We start from the raw sequence: 14,448 nt of genomic DNA, 5'->3' as shown, positions 1-14,448 counted from the left end.
GGTCCATAATCTCTAATAGGTATTCTATTTGTATCACAAGGGGTGTGATACATTTGTGTAATTCTCTTTTTGCGCATTTACCAGGGGTGGCTTCTCTGTTATAGTGGGGGAGCGTTGCCCCACTGAAATGCCCCCAAAGTTGGAAAAATAAAATGGTAATGAAGTTAATTTAGCCGGTCGTCTTGCTATGGCCAGCCACACATGCACACTTTAAATCTCTCTAAGCCTGGGTTAGAAAAAAAAAGCCTCCAGTGCTCTTGTGAGCACTGACAGAGGCCACGCCACCAATCCTGGCACTGCTCTGATGCTGTGAGAGCAGCGCCAGGATTGGTTAAGAGAGTTAGCTGGCGCCCTGGAGTTAGGAAGGAAGAAGACTGGAGCGAGGACGATGCAGCAGCAACCACAGTAAGTACTTTTTTATTTTATTTACTTAATAGTTTTGATTTTATGAAACCACCCCCCACCCATTTGCACGCCATCCACTCGCCGAAGTTGGCAGCCACCACTAATAACTATGCATTGTTTCAGAAACATTACGAGTAATTACTTGAAATGTTAAACTGCCATTTGGACATGAGGAAATCTTTTGCCCTAATAATAGCACAAAAAACACGAGCCACAAGCAGCAGCCGCTCTTGTTCTGGTTGTTCACATTGTTCCTGCATGCTTGTGTTAAAGTTTGGTAATGAACGTGTGTAATTAGGAAACGTGGCTCATAGAGTAATTTTGGGTTATTTCGTACAAGCATAATGCAAAATTGTCAAAATTATGCTATATTACACCAGCATAATGGACATTTTTTCCAGGCCTATTTACAAAGCAGTGCTGAATCTAACACCAGAGTCACCGCTGTGAGCATGATCGAATCCTTTGATAGCATTGTATTCTATTTATATTAGAACAGTAAGGGAAGTTGGAGCAAGAAGTTATTCTTTTTCAGTGAGATAGTGGAAGAAAAATCAGGCCTCCCTCGTGAGTCTGCCATGTCATTCTCAGATATCAGATCTGTCAGAGTGCATAGAAAGAGGCCAGACTCACATTTCTAAAGCACCCACTCTGACAGTTCAGCTATCATGACCTGGATGAACACCAGACATAAAAGGGGCTGCATTAGAAGGGGCTAATGGCATTTCTACAGTACTGTAGATGTGACCAAATGTTCCCCATGTGAGTTATTTTATAAACTGCAAAGCCCTTATGATTAGCAGTGGTGGCTGGCACAGTTAAGGGCGTTGGTCGGGGGAGGGGGGGCAAAGTCAACAGAGGATGGAATAGGTAAAATTAAATAAAAAAATAAATAAAACCACTTACCTTGTGCTCGCCACATCACCGAGTCAGCTATGCGGTGAGCGCAAGGTATGTGGTTTTGTTTTTTTTAATTGAATTTTCCCGTCAACTTTCCCCCACCCCGCCCGCCGCCGACCCGCCGCACAGCCAACCGCCCTTACATGTGCCAGTCGCCACTGATGATTAGTGCGTATATAGAGAGAGCTGTAAATCACACATGCTTATGGGTTATCAGGTCCTTGGCTATATACAAATAATTATATTCACTGAAAAAAAACAGTTGAATTATGGTTGCAAATTAAAACCGAACCACTCAAATTTGGGGAAGTTATGGTTAGGGCTGCATATCATAACTTACACAACAGACATACAAGCGACAACTTGCACACCAGATGCAATACTCTTATCCTCACCCTTGACGTGACAGATGCAATAACAAATGTTGTAAATAATGTTATAGAAAAGATTACATATCTTATTACCCTTAACACCAAGAAAGAGCGAACTTTGAATGGAACATTATTTATTAGTTTACCTATGTATTGTTTTTTAATTATGCTGTGCTTTTAGGTGTTGTTAGCTACTGGGGCAAATTCTATGAGGTCATAACCATTACATTTATTGTGCGAGACCAGCAGCAAGACTACTTCTCCCCAGTCCTCAAAGCTCTTCACAGGCTCCCAACTGAAAGAACGTCTTCTTTCAAGCTACTATGAATCACACACCGAAGAGTACAAGGCAAGGGACCAACATTCTTTCAAGGAAAAATGACCAAATATTTCTAACCAAGCAACCTATGTTTCAGGCTGGCATCATGCCTAATAATCCTTGATTGCAAGAAGGAAACCATTGATGGCAGAACGTTCTTCACTCAAGCCACACAATATGGAATTTACTATCTGCAATGATCAGAGCCACTGTGATTCACTTGGTGTTCATAAGAATGGTTAAAACCGGGCGATTCTGAATGTGACCCAACAGAAAATCTATTTGATCTCAACTTCGGACCTCTCTCTTTACAGACAGGTGCAGCTCCAGGACTCTGTAAGATCAAAGAAGAGGAAAACAGGAGAAACCCTTTACAAATAACCACTCACTAATATCAAGTCCCCTAGAAACATGCCACTCATGTATCTGTTTCAAACAAATAAACAATAGAATGGTGGATGCAAATCCCATAGATGGTCTACTCCTCCAAATCCTAACAGACAAACCTAAAGGACTCACTATCGGGACATACCACATAATCCAGCATGTCGTATCAAAATGCCATGTGCGAAGTCAAAAGAATCTAAATTATCTTTTAAATCTATGTAACCTAAAAACTGTCTGTTACAAAACCATCAAAAGTCAATAGAACACCAAAGATGCATCCCATCTCAAAAAGCCTACCCACCCACCATATTATTAAAACCCTGCACACAAGGTGACCCTGACTTATAACTAGGGATTTTTCTCTCCATTCTTTCTATGGAATGATCCTCTCCTTAAACTTCATCCTATGCATGCCTTTATGCCTGAGTGTAGCTTGCTCCTTTGCATGCCTGTCTGCCTTACTCTGTACTGTATTTCTCCAGACTAACACTACCTTTCTGCACAAATCACAAACTCTCCTTCAATGTAAACATTCCTTGCAGTCTAACTATGTTCAGCCTCTTCTACCCTATCGAGTCATCCAATTTTCAATCAACACAAACCATAAACTTTCCTTCTGGGTAGCCTATCCTTGTAACTAACAAGATCCGTATATAGCCCATCCATTTTACACTTGAATGAACTCATGATACTACACACAACTAACTCCTATTGACTTAATATACCCAAAGAATCTAGAGGGGATGTTTGAAACAGTTTTCTGACGGCACGGGACTAATCCCAATAATCAATCATATACAACAAAGACTAAACTACTCGGTAAACCACTAACCTTGAGTTACGGAGTGCCACTCACCATAAAGCATGTGAATTTCTCGTCAGTGTGAGTAAGCACTTTTTAAATGCAGTTACAATTTAAAACAATGCAGGATGGTTCTCTGTGTTGGGTTCTGGTGACCACAACTGAAATATTTCTACGATGGACAGCCAATCAGAGTGCAGCAGATTAGCAAATACTTCATTTTTTTACATTGAATCTGCAAATCCTCACTTCATTTGCAAATCCACAGAGGATATTCGGGTTAATGACCTAGATATCTTTAACACTGAACCTCCTTGTGCCCAGACAGGAATGTTTTTTAAATGCTAATTTCTCAAGAACTGCTGAACAGATCTACACCAAATCAAAGGCAGTTCCTTGAATACATTTATACTTTTGTGCCATGTCTGGTGTCATTCCGGTCAGCCATTTTTTTTGTATCGAGGAGCAAAGAATCCTATAGAAGTTATGATAGAAAATGTCACTTGTCATTCCTTTGCTTGACGGATCTGCGCTAACGTGCCATGAAGAAAGTAATACACAGGGAAACAACCAGAACAACTAGGCCAGAGCCACGAGTTCTGGAAGCCCGCAAGCAGAACAACGACTTGCCCAAACAACGACTTTGCCTAAACCATGGAAGTGGTTAAGGCAAAGTTGGTCTAGTGTTCGGGATGGGCAGGGCGAGAGGAGCATCGGAAAGCAAAATGGACAGGTAAGAGGGGTTGGAAGAAGTTTTTAGGGGTGGGAGTTCGGGGTCATTTTTAGGGGGTGGAGGTGTTTGGGGTAGTTTTTAGGGGTGGGGTTCAGGGTATTTTCTAGGAGGCTGGAGGGGATCGGGGTAGTTTTTTTGGGGGTAGGGGAATTCAGGGAAGTTTTTAGGAGGCTGGGGTGTGTATTTAAGGCTGAGGGAGAGAGGGAGGGGACTGGTAACCTTAGCAACGGATAACTGTTTACCATGCATGCCTTTACCATGAAAGTTCATGGTAAAGGAATGCATGGTTAAGCAATTCATGGTTAAGACGTGGCCGTTGTAGAGACCGAGTTGTAAACGTAGGCGAGGTAGAGGAAGTTGTTGTTGCAACATACAACCGAATATTCAAAATGTCATTAAAGATATTAAGAAACCCAAAAATGGCCTTACAATGGAAACTCTGACCTAACCATGGACCTGCTTCCACCACAAGTAACAGTAATAAAGTAACAATCTTGTTAGATCCAGTCAAAGGTTTCAATAATTTAAACCTGAGATCTACCCCTGGTAGCTATGGCACAGGGCAGACAGGTTTAATGTAAAGAAAAAACATGTAAAGCAGTTAGGTTAGAAGTACAAACAGTTAAAAAGTTAAAGACACAACACAATAAAAATTTCACTCCAGTTTATAAAACAAAAGTAAATTTAATGAATAAAATAACACCAAAATGAAAGAAACGCAGATATATGAATATTTGAAAGATTTAAGAGAAAATAATGCCTTGAAGTTCAAAGTGGCAGTTTTAGTCTATGGTTGCAGTAGATCAGGACTAATGCACTATTTTGAGAGGGCCACAGTGGGACCCTGATTATGTACAAAAAAGTAGATTGGCCCTCCTAGGGCCTAGAAGTAGAGAAGGCCCAATCTGAAAAGGAACTTTAGTGTTTTTATGAAGAAAATCTGCTTTGCTACATGAGAGATACCAAAAACTCACTCTGACATTGAGGAACTGCTAGTCGGAATCTTTTCATAGCCGATCCCCTTGAAGCTCTTGAGCAAAAGTTTTGAAAAACTTTCCAAACTTCTTTTAGTGACTAACCATCCACAGTGGTACACTGCCAAGGCCCCCAGGACTTGAGGGGAAATACTTAGAGACTCTCAGAATGGCAGGCAGATGGCACCAGCAAAGTGCAGTCCAGGTCCAGGTGACACTGATCGGTTGGAATTATTCACAGAAATGTACTTCTCAGCTTTATTATGTTCCTGAAGCCACTGAGAGGATCAGTCATATTATCCTTGGAGAGCTTTCTGTCCGAGAAATTTAAGTGGAATGGAGTATAACCTCCTCAAGTCCTTCTCACATGTCACAGATGCCAAGTGCAGCAGGTTCAGTCCACCTGGAATCCTTTAGCAAGTCCAACAGTGTTCTGATGGGGTATCTTGGGGTGTCATATTTATGCCTAACACTAGCTAGTGGGTGGAGATTGATCCTGGGCACTCTCTAGCCAATAGGGTAAAAGTTCCTGGGGGAAACCCTACCCACTTTTTTAGTGGTTTCTCTTTGCCTTACAACAAACAGGCCCAAAATGCTATGTGCCAGGGCACTGTCCAGATGGCAAAAGTCTACGTCCATGCTAAACTTGGGCTCTGAGGGCTGGGACTGTGTGTTGGAATGTCAGAGAAATCACCAGCGTCCCCCCATTTAACTCTAAAATCCAGTTTGAAACAGGCACTGTACCCACAACAATCCCAGAGACAGACGTTTGGTTGGACAAAAGCAGGGTCCTTGAGCAACCAGACAGGGAATACACAAGAATTGTTTAGGCATCCTCTTCTCTCCCTTCCAATTGAGTCAAAGTGTTATATGTGGCTCAACATAGGCAGAATCTGATACTGTGTTGTCAAAGGATATCCAGAGCCCCCACCCTGCAAATTCTTACACACCTCTTCCTCATCTGAGCACATGCTGGAAGACGCTGGAGAGTTAATGTAAATTAGTCTCCAGGAACTTCAGTCAGAGAAAAGGTAGTTTTCGAAATATTACTTTTCCTTAATATTTATTAAAAAAAACAAAATCCACCATTGAATTTGATGTTTAATCACTGTTAAAATAAGGTTTAATTATTTTTCAAGCTGGTCCCATTCCTGAGATTCAATATTAGTATTGTAATCTGTCCTTTGATTTTCTACATAGAACAGCGAGGCTGCCACAGTGAAAATAGCTTTAGGGCCTTTTTTCAGAGTTTGACATAGTGCAAACTTGACCGGAAGGTATCAGAGCACTTTACATGAGCACCAGTTGTGTTACACATGGACACATTCATTTTTGTTAGGCACGGGGAGATTAAGGGATTTGTCCAGAATCACAGGATGTTGAGCGTCATTCCGAGACTTGACCCTGGTTCCCCAGATTTGAGATCGACCAACCTAGCCATTAGGCTACATCCTCGGCCTTGTCATTGCAGGGACATTGTTATCATTAATTTTGTACATATTCTACTTTTAAATACCATGCACCCTACATTGTGGCCTACAAGCCTATGTAGAGGTGACTTACTAATATTTAAAAGAAACAGTTTGTTTCTGTTAAGAAACAGGTCACAATACGGGTTTTAACTGTAGCAGTCAGGCTACAATGGTAGTCCTAAAGCCATGTTTTCTTTGTCATGTTAGTGGATAGCACAATAAATGCTGTAGTCCACGGGTGGCATTTAATTTTTAATGCAAGGGTTTTTTTATGTACAATATTATTTGGCCTTCTAGAAAAGTTAAGTAAGCCAATCAGGTATTAGAAAATGTCTGCATGTTGTAGGGATCAGAGCAAAAAAACTAGGTGGGGGGTTGACTCTGCAAAAAAAGGGTAATTTTCTCACATTATCACATAACCCCACACTTGTGACTACAATAATAATGTGGATGGCCATGTAACTCAGCATTAACAAAAAACAATGTGTGCTACATGTCTAAGCAGGGCAATTTAAATTCTATTAGGCTTTATTCTGAAGATAACATGGTTATAAAAATAGAAATTGTTATTGCTGAATCAAATGGGCAGACATATGCAAAGTCTGACATTTAACCTGCGGCTAAACTAGGAAGAGAGATAGGCAGATGTATAAAGCTTGTTTTGGTCATTAGGAATCAGGCCTGGGTTCACAGGTAGGGCTGAGTGAAGAGCTTGTATAAAGGCTAGCACACCGCCCACCATCGCTGCCTATGGCAGAAGGAAATTCACCTTTAGTTATCACCTTTCTGAGGCTTGGCATAGGTCCTAACTGAATTACAGGTGCTGTGTACAAATATCAAAGACAATGTGAAGTAGTTTATATCCTTGTAGGGACATGCAATGTGGCACGCCCAATGGCCAGGCTCTGCCTTCAATCCCTGCTGTGTGTTTCTAATAGCCATGAGCAGAGGGCTTTATCCTCATGGAGGCTTCATTGCTAATCCTTGCTGCACACAGGTGAAGGCCATGCAAATTGTGTTAGGCCCTATGGCATATTGTAATTGTAGTTATATAGCGCTTACTACCCCTGACAATGTGTTGAAGCGCTTTATAACAAATAGCACGCTCCTCCGGAACCCAAGGTTAGTGGTTAATCCGGTAGGTATTGTAATCAGTTATGTGCTCTCAAGAAAAAAAAATGCATTCACTCCAGTCAATTTGCGGCAGACTATAATAATCCCAGCTAGGTGTGATCATTAGAAGGGGGTACATGGTTTCAGGTGAATGGTTGGTTAGTAGACAGGCTGGCGGAGATTAGAGGATTTTAAAGAGGGGAGGTTGCGACCTATGAAATGATGTTATCAGCCAACTGCAGAATTACAATAAGAAAGATTAAGGCACACGGTCATGAGACTGAAATAGAAGGGATTCAGAAGATGGCAGGCATAATAGAAGAAATAGAAGGGATTCAGAAGGTGGAAGGCAAGGAGAGGGTCACTCTGAAAAAAGAAAGGAGAGGAATCAAGCAGAAGTAATTCAAGGTAATTTTTCATGCAGGATTTTAGGACTATAGTGGGCTTTCTGAGACAGCAAGCAATGGAAGGATTTAAAGTGTTGAAAGAAACAACATTATTATACATAGTGCTTCATATTTGGGGGAGACAGCTTAAACATGCGATTCCAAGCGTACCTCCCATTTAAGCATTGGGAGCTCTACCCTGTTGTGTGCCAAGCCTAGGACAGCCGTTTGAAACATAGTCAGGAGTATGCTGCATAAGGGAAGATGGAGACGAAAAAGAAAATGTCTCTTTTAAATATTCACCCTCACTATTCTGTAATCAAAGGTTTTTACATTCACTCATGAAACATTAGTTCTTTAGCACTTGATAAGAGCATCTTACCCATGCACAGTCAGAATTATACCCTGTTTTGTCATCTAATCCTATCGAAGTGTATGTGTCCATTGTAGTCTATGCATTGTACATATAAGTGAAGCAGAGAGATTGAGACCTGTGGTTTCCATTTTGAAAGTCCCTGCCCTGGTCCCAAGCACAAGATGGTGTAATATTGTTTTCCCAGACAATAGAAGTGTATCAGGAGAGAAGAGACCGAGTTAGTAAAGTGAGGAAAAAGCGGACAAGGCTCCTAAAAATGTGATTACGTACTTTTGCTGAGAAGGGCTCGGGACTAGCCTCCCTGTAGCACTGCCACTTGGTGGAAGGTGGGGTTAAAGGGGGCCGCAGTGCTTGTTGTTCAGAGTGAGAATGGTCTTTTAGGTAAAACCACCCCTTTGTCTTGTTCCTGGTCACAGTCTGTGTGGCTGGTCATAATCAGCTGCAGACAGTTCACAACTCTAAGGGCCATATGTATCATGCAAATTCGCAATCGAATTTCAGCCTTTGCGAATGCGAATTTGCTAAATGGAATGTATGAAGCAAAACTGGTGCAAAATAAGGAGTCGCAAAATTTGCGATTCCTTATTTTGCAATTGCATTTAAGGAATCGCAAATTTTGCGATATCTTAAATGCAATGTATGTAGCAAAAAAAATTAGCAAAATGCCCTTAAGGAATCGCAAATTACCACCAACTTCTAGTTGGTGGTAAGTTGCGAATTCCTTGAAAAGTGCAAATTTTTGCATTTTTCAAAGTGCCATGTGACGCACATACATGCCCTTAGAGCATGTATGTGCGCCACATGTGCACCCATGAAAATTTCAGGGGTGCAACAGGGTGTCCTTTGGACACCCCTGAACCCTTGAAATTATTCTCAATTTGCGATTAGCAAATTGCAAATCGCAAATTGAGAATAACTTCCCATTCCTTCCTATGGGCCTCCTGGCCCATAGAAATGAATGGGAAAGTATTCCTTATTTGCGATTCGTAATTTGCTAATCGCAATTAAGCAATTCTAAGGAATCGCAAAAAAAATTCGATTTTGTACATACATACCCATTTGCGCTTCACAAATAGCGATTTCTTAAAAATCGCTATTTGAGAATCGCAAATGGGTATCTTGATACATATGGCCCTTAGTCTCTGTTGTGGGTGCTTCAGGCTGTAGGGTACCCTGCTGTGAGGGGCATCACCCCCACACAAAGGTTGTGTTTGCAGAACAGGGTAGAGAGATAATTGAAAATCAGTTCTCCTGCCTGTAGATTTCTGAAAAAATAGCCCTTTCCGGTTTTCCGAGAGGGTTTTAAGATGGTAATAGTGGATTCAAGGAGAGTTTTCCATCCTATCAAATGGGCCTTTATGCAACAAGGACAAAGTAAAATGTCCGCAGCACCGGGTGATAATCACAGATTTAAATATGTAAATAGCTTTGGATTCACATTGTTAAGCCTATGGACACTTAAAAACCCCACCAGAAAAGGTGCAAATGGTGAGAGATGCAGTAAAGAAAAATGTTAATGTACAGGCAGCGTTTCAAGTCAGTGTGAACAATTAAGATGCTGTACAAACAGAGTGCACAGACAATATAGTATGCAAATATAAACATACAATGTACTATAAACATATGACGTGTTCGTGCAATAAATAGTGCAAACAGCATGAACAAATTGTAGAAAATAAATTGTGAAATGATGTCTGAAAACAAGAAATAAATAAAAGCACACAACAAAAAGCTGCCAGTGAAAATAACAAATACCCAAATAGAAAATGGTGGCTCCATGAGTATATCGTCACGAGTATTATGTCAAAAAGGTAATATGTGATGTCACAAATGATAATTTGTGATACTATTTGTAACATTATTTGTGAAGTTAGGAGCATGGCACTGGGGGCACGTTATAATTGGTTAGGCAACCATAAAATGTAGGTTTCATTGATTTTTCAACTGAAATTCCTATTTATATCTTCGCTTCAACTGTGAATTTCTGAGATGTCCATAGCCACATTTTAATGTCTTATAAGCACTAGAAACTGTAACTTACTCTTCACAAAGCTTTTCTATTGATTTTTTTTTCTTTAAAGGTAGACCACTTCGAACTCCTATATTTTTATAACATAATTTTATTGATTTTTGCCAATATCTCAACAAATACAAAAAACTATAAGCAATAAACCCAAGACACCATGCCCCCCTTCCTCCATAGATCATCATACCCTCCATCAAGAGTTCATGACAAGCACAGTATATTACTTGGCCATAGACAAAGTTGCATGCATGTACCTACTGACTAGGAGATTCCTAGCAGTTAGCGGAGTCCTGAAGAAAGTCACTGTGATTCATACAGCACAGAATATTGCCTGTAACATGTTGACCTAACACAACCCACACTAGAATGTGAGAGACCATTCTTTTCTCACTGCACATCCGCCAGCACTATTTTTAACCTGACCCAAGGGGTCCACAATTAAAATACCCTAAGGGGCGGATTCCCTTAAGGTGGTTTTAAATGTCATTCACAAATTCATGGTGTCACAGAAAAATACCTGCTCCGCCCGTAAGGCGTCGTAGCATACCTTAGATGCACTAGGCAGCTAAGGTGGGAATGCAATGATGAAGCATGCCACCAACTAGGTTTGTGGGTGAGGTTTCTTTATCTGACACTTGTGATAACAAGTTGGTATGGTAAAAAGCTCATTTTCAATTGTTTGTTGTATACACAAGGTTGTACATCATACAACGCATGACCCTCTCAGCCCTTGTACCCACGTATTTCAACATCTATAATAATTCTTATATTTTTATTGCCCACTTTACCAAAACCCTGTGTTAAGCAAACTCCTGCTGAACATACTGTTCATGGAATGAGTCCTACATGGAACAAATTCTGACACCTATTTCACTGCTGTTGGAGCATTTAAGATGAGTATATTAAACCAGACCCATACCAGGAACCCAACAGAGAAATATCAAGTTTTCACAATATTGGGTGACCAAAAATTATGCAAACTAAAAACTTAAACTATGGGATGTTCCAAATTGAGGTGCAGAGCATTCACAATAAAATGAATTAATAATTCACCAGTGATGGTTGGAAATGTCTGAAGCACAAGAGTTAAATTTGTGTCAGGAAGTGTATCATGAATATAAAGATGATATTTTACTAGACCATTTGGTCAAAATGTTTTACCTGAAATGATCATTACCTTAGTCACGAATAGGGCCGGCCTCATTAAAGTCAATCGAGGAACTAGGCAGGGTTGCCCTTTATCTCCTTTACTCTTTACCTTTTTTATTGAACCCCTTCTGATTAAAATCAGAAACAATCCTGATATTTCCCCCCCCCCCATCCCCGGGATGGTGAAGCTCAAGCTGTTCGCGGATGACATTATTCTTTATCTGAAACCGGACAAAGAGAATATAGAAATTATATTAAAGGAATTTAAAGCATATGAGCAAATTGGAGGTTACAAAATAAATGCTAAGAAGACGGAGGTTCTCGCTTTAAACACCAACCTCAGCCTTTTTCCATCTTGCTTGCGTGTCCAGGCAGCAAGCTGCGATCCTGTCAGATATTTAGGCATTTTTGTGACCTCTGATTTCAACCAGCTTTATCTTCTTAACTATGTGAGAACTAAAAATAAAAACCTTTTTGCCCAATGGCGTTTACTCCCACTCACTTTGATTGGTAGAGTATCTCTAATTAAAATGTCGATTTTATCCTTGTAAATATTCTTGTTTTGCAATGTCCCAATCAAACTGAATTCTATTTTTTTTAAAGACATGGAAACCATGTTCAGAAGTTTTGTTTGGGGGGGTGGGGGGGAAAGCCCAGAGGGTTAAGTTGTCTGTGATCCAACTTCCAGTTGAACTGGGGGGACTGGCTCTGCCACACTTAAAAGCATATTATGAGGCAGCCTTTCTTGATATAGTGGCAGGTCTGATAGGCTCAAAAAATAATCGAGACAGCTTCTTCTTAGAAAATATGATGCAAGAGTCTGATTCTCAAATTCAGGTATTTTTAAAGACTGCAAAGTTCCCAAAGAGGACAAGATATAAGACCTTGAAAGAATATTTGTCTAGATTACAGTCCTTTTTTAAAAGAAATTCTATCTCCTCAGATTCCCAGTTTTTAAGTCTACGAGAGTGTTTTTGTTTGGGCCTCCAAATTAGAAACAGCCATATAATAATGTGGGAGAAGTTGGGATTTCGGGAGTTAAGGCACTTCGTTGTTCAGCAAAGAATTATTACGTGGCAGGAAGTGCTAGCTAGAGTAACTACTCCCTGGCGACCAACGTTCTTTGAATACTCACAAATTGTCCACTTTCTAAGAAGAGATATAGGTGGACTATTTGATCCGACGAGTGAAATGGTAACTCTCCTATATGAAGCTAAAACCAGTGGTATAGGGAACTGGCACAAGAGGCTCCATTGTGACGGGCAATTAGCTATGATAGATTCCCATCTAGTAAAAATAAGTAGCCTAACACAATGTAATTGAACACGCAAAGATTGGGAAACCATAAGCTTATTGGGTTATAAATCATTACGGGCCGCCAATTTTAAGAGGATGGCATTCTTGTCCCGCTGGCTAGCATATTGGACTCCGGAGGCACTGGAGAAAAGGTTCCCGGAGGTTAGGAACAAGTGCTTCAGATGCCAAGCTGATGGTCAGGGTGGATGGCTTCATATTTTCTGCACTTGTCCTCAATTGAAATCTTTTTGGGAGGCCATTCTCTCAGATATTGAGGCAGCTATAGGGAAAACACTTATGCCTTCAGCCGAATTGGCCCTCTTTGGTATATGTAATGATAGAGTGTTTCTCAAAGATGCGGAGGAAATGTTTGTATTTATTTCTTGTGCTGTTGCCCGATCCCTAATTCTCCAAAATTGGAAATTAAAGGAACTTCCTTCCCATTTGAAATGGCTTAACAAAATGAGGAGGTCATGGAATTTTGAAAAAGCTTATGCTTGTAGAGTGGGAGCAGTAAGGAGATTCGAAATGAATTGGAAATATTTTGAGAATTTGCAGGAAATAAGGGGGGGTTAAGTTTGTAATGAGATTGAATACTGATAAGAGGCCTGTATTATGCTCAAGCAGTCTTGAAGTGTTGAAAGGGTTTATTAATAAGTCACAAGCGCACTTTAATTGGCGGTATTTGCACTTATAGTAATTTTGAAGCATTAGCACTTTCTTTCAGGCTGGATTGTACTGTATTGCATTTGCACTTTAGGACCGAATTTTGTGGATGTTGCACATTGCTTGTATTTGAAAATTTATATATGTAGTTTTATTGTCATTGACTGCTTATGGCCTTTAAGTATTCAGAATCCTCCCTTTTAATCTGTTTTTTATAGAAGAAGCTTTTCAATATTTTATATTCATTTCCATTGTTCAAATTATTCTTATATATATTGTACCTTATCTATGCTCTGCTCAATAAAAAAAAGGAAAAAAAAAACAAAAAACCTTAGTCACATTAAAGCCTGACATGAATAGAATTTGACAAGTCGATATGGCCAACAGTGTCTTCTAGAGTATAGCGGACTGGCTCTCAAATAGCTGGGGTGCCCAGCTATTTGAGCTATCCCGTGCCCAGCCATGATCGGCCCACCACATCTGAAGTTGACTGCTAGATTGGCAGCTTTTTTCTTTGAAGAGGCAAATGCGTAAATACGGAACCCACTTCATCAAAAAAATCCAATGACAGATGCTCAACCGTACCATGTTATCATGATCTAGTGATCTGCGCTGTTCTGTCCCCCGAAAATGAAAAACGAGGTTCCTTCCTTTGTTCTGATTTTTTTTTTTAGCAGCTGGTGAGCATTTCTGTAATTTTCCGTCTGATGCCACCAAGGGAAACATGGTGCTCCAAGATACGAAAAATGTGGCAGTCGTTCTGGTGCCATGTTCATCATTGGTTACCCCATCAACAGGGTTTCTCTGACTTCAACTCTGCTGCCATAAAAGCTACCATCTCTAACCTCTAGATAAGTTGAGGGATTCACGAAGTGGGCAGATAGGACATCCCTCAATTTTTGGTTTGTTTACTCATATCGCCCACCTCTAAAAGAGGTTACCAACATACCAGAGTGCATCTAGGATATTCCCAAGTAACACTTATTACATCAGCTTGTGTTTGTAACATCTGACACTTCTGTGTGCATTATGAATAAAACTAAGCAGAAATTAAGTTTTAAAAAATATTTTTT

General features: G+C 40.3%; 1 protein-coding gene across 1 annotated transcript in view; it reads right to left on the bottom strand.

Moving 5' to 3' along the window:
- Nucleotides 1–14,448, bottom strand: part of ABCA4 (ATP binding cassette subfamily A member 4) — a 1,055,123-nt gene that overhangs the window by 624,473 nt on the left and 416,202 nt on the right. The gene's annotated exons all lie outside the window — the stretch shown is intronic.

Source organism: Lissotriton vulgaris, chromosome 1_1 (assembly GCF_964263255.1).
Source record: "Lissotriton vulgaris chromosome 1_1, aLisVul1.2, whole genome shotgun sequence".
NCBI classification, from domain to species: Eukaryota; Metazoa; Chordata; class Amphibia; order Caudata; family Salamandridae; genus Lissotriton; species Lissotriton vulgaris.
The sequence above is the reverse complement of the archived record's forward strand: the minus strand, read 5'-3'. Positions and strand labels throughout refer to the sequence as shown.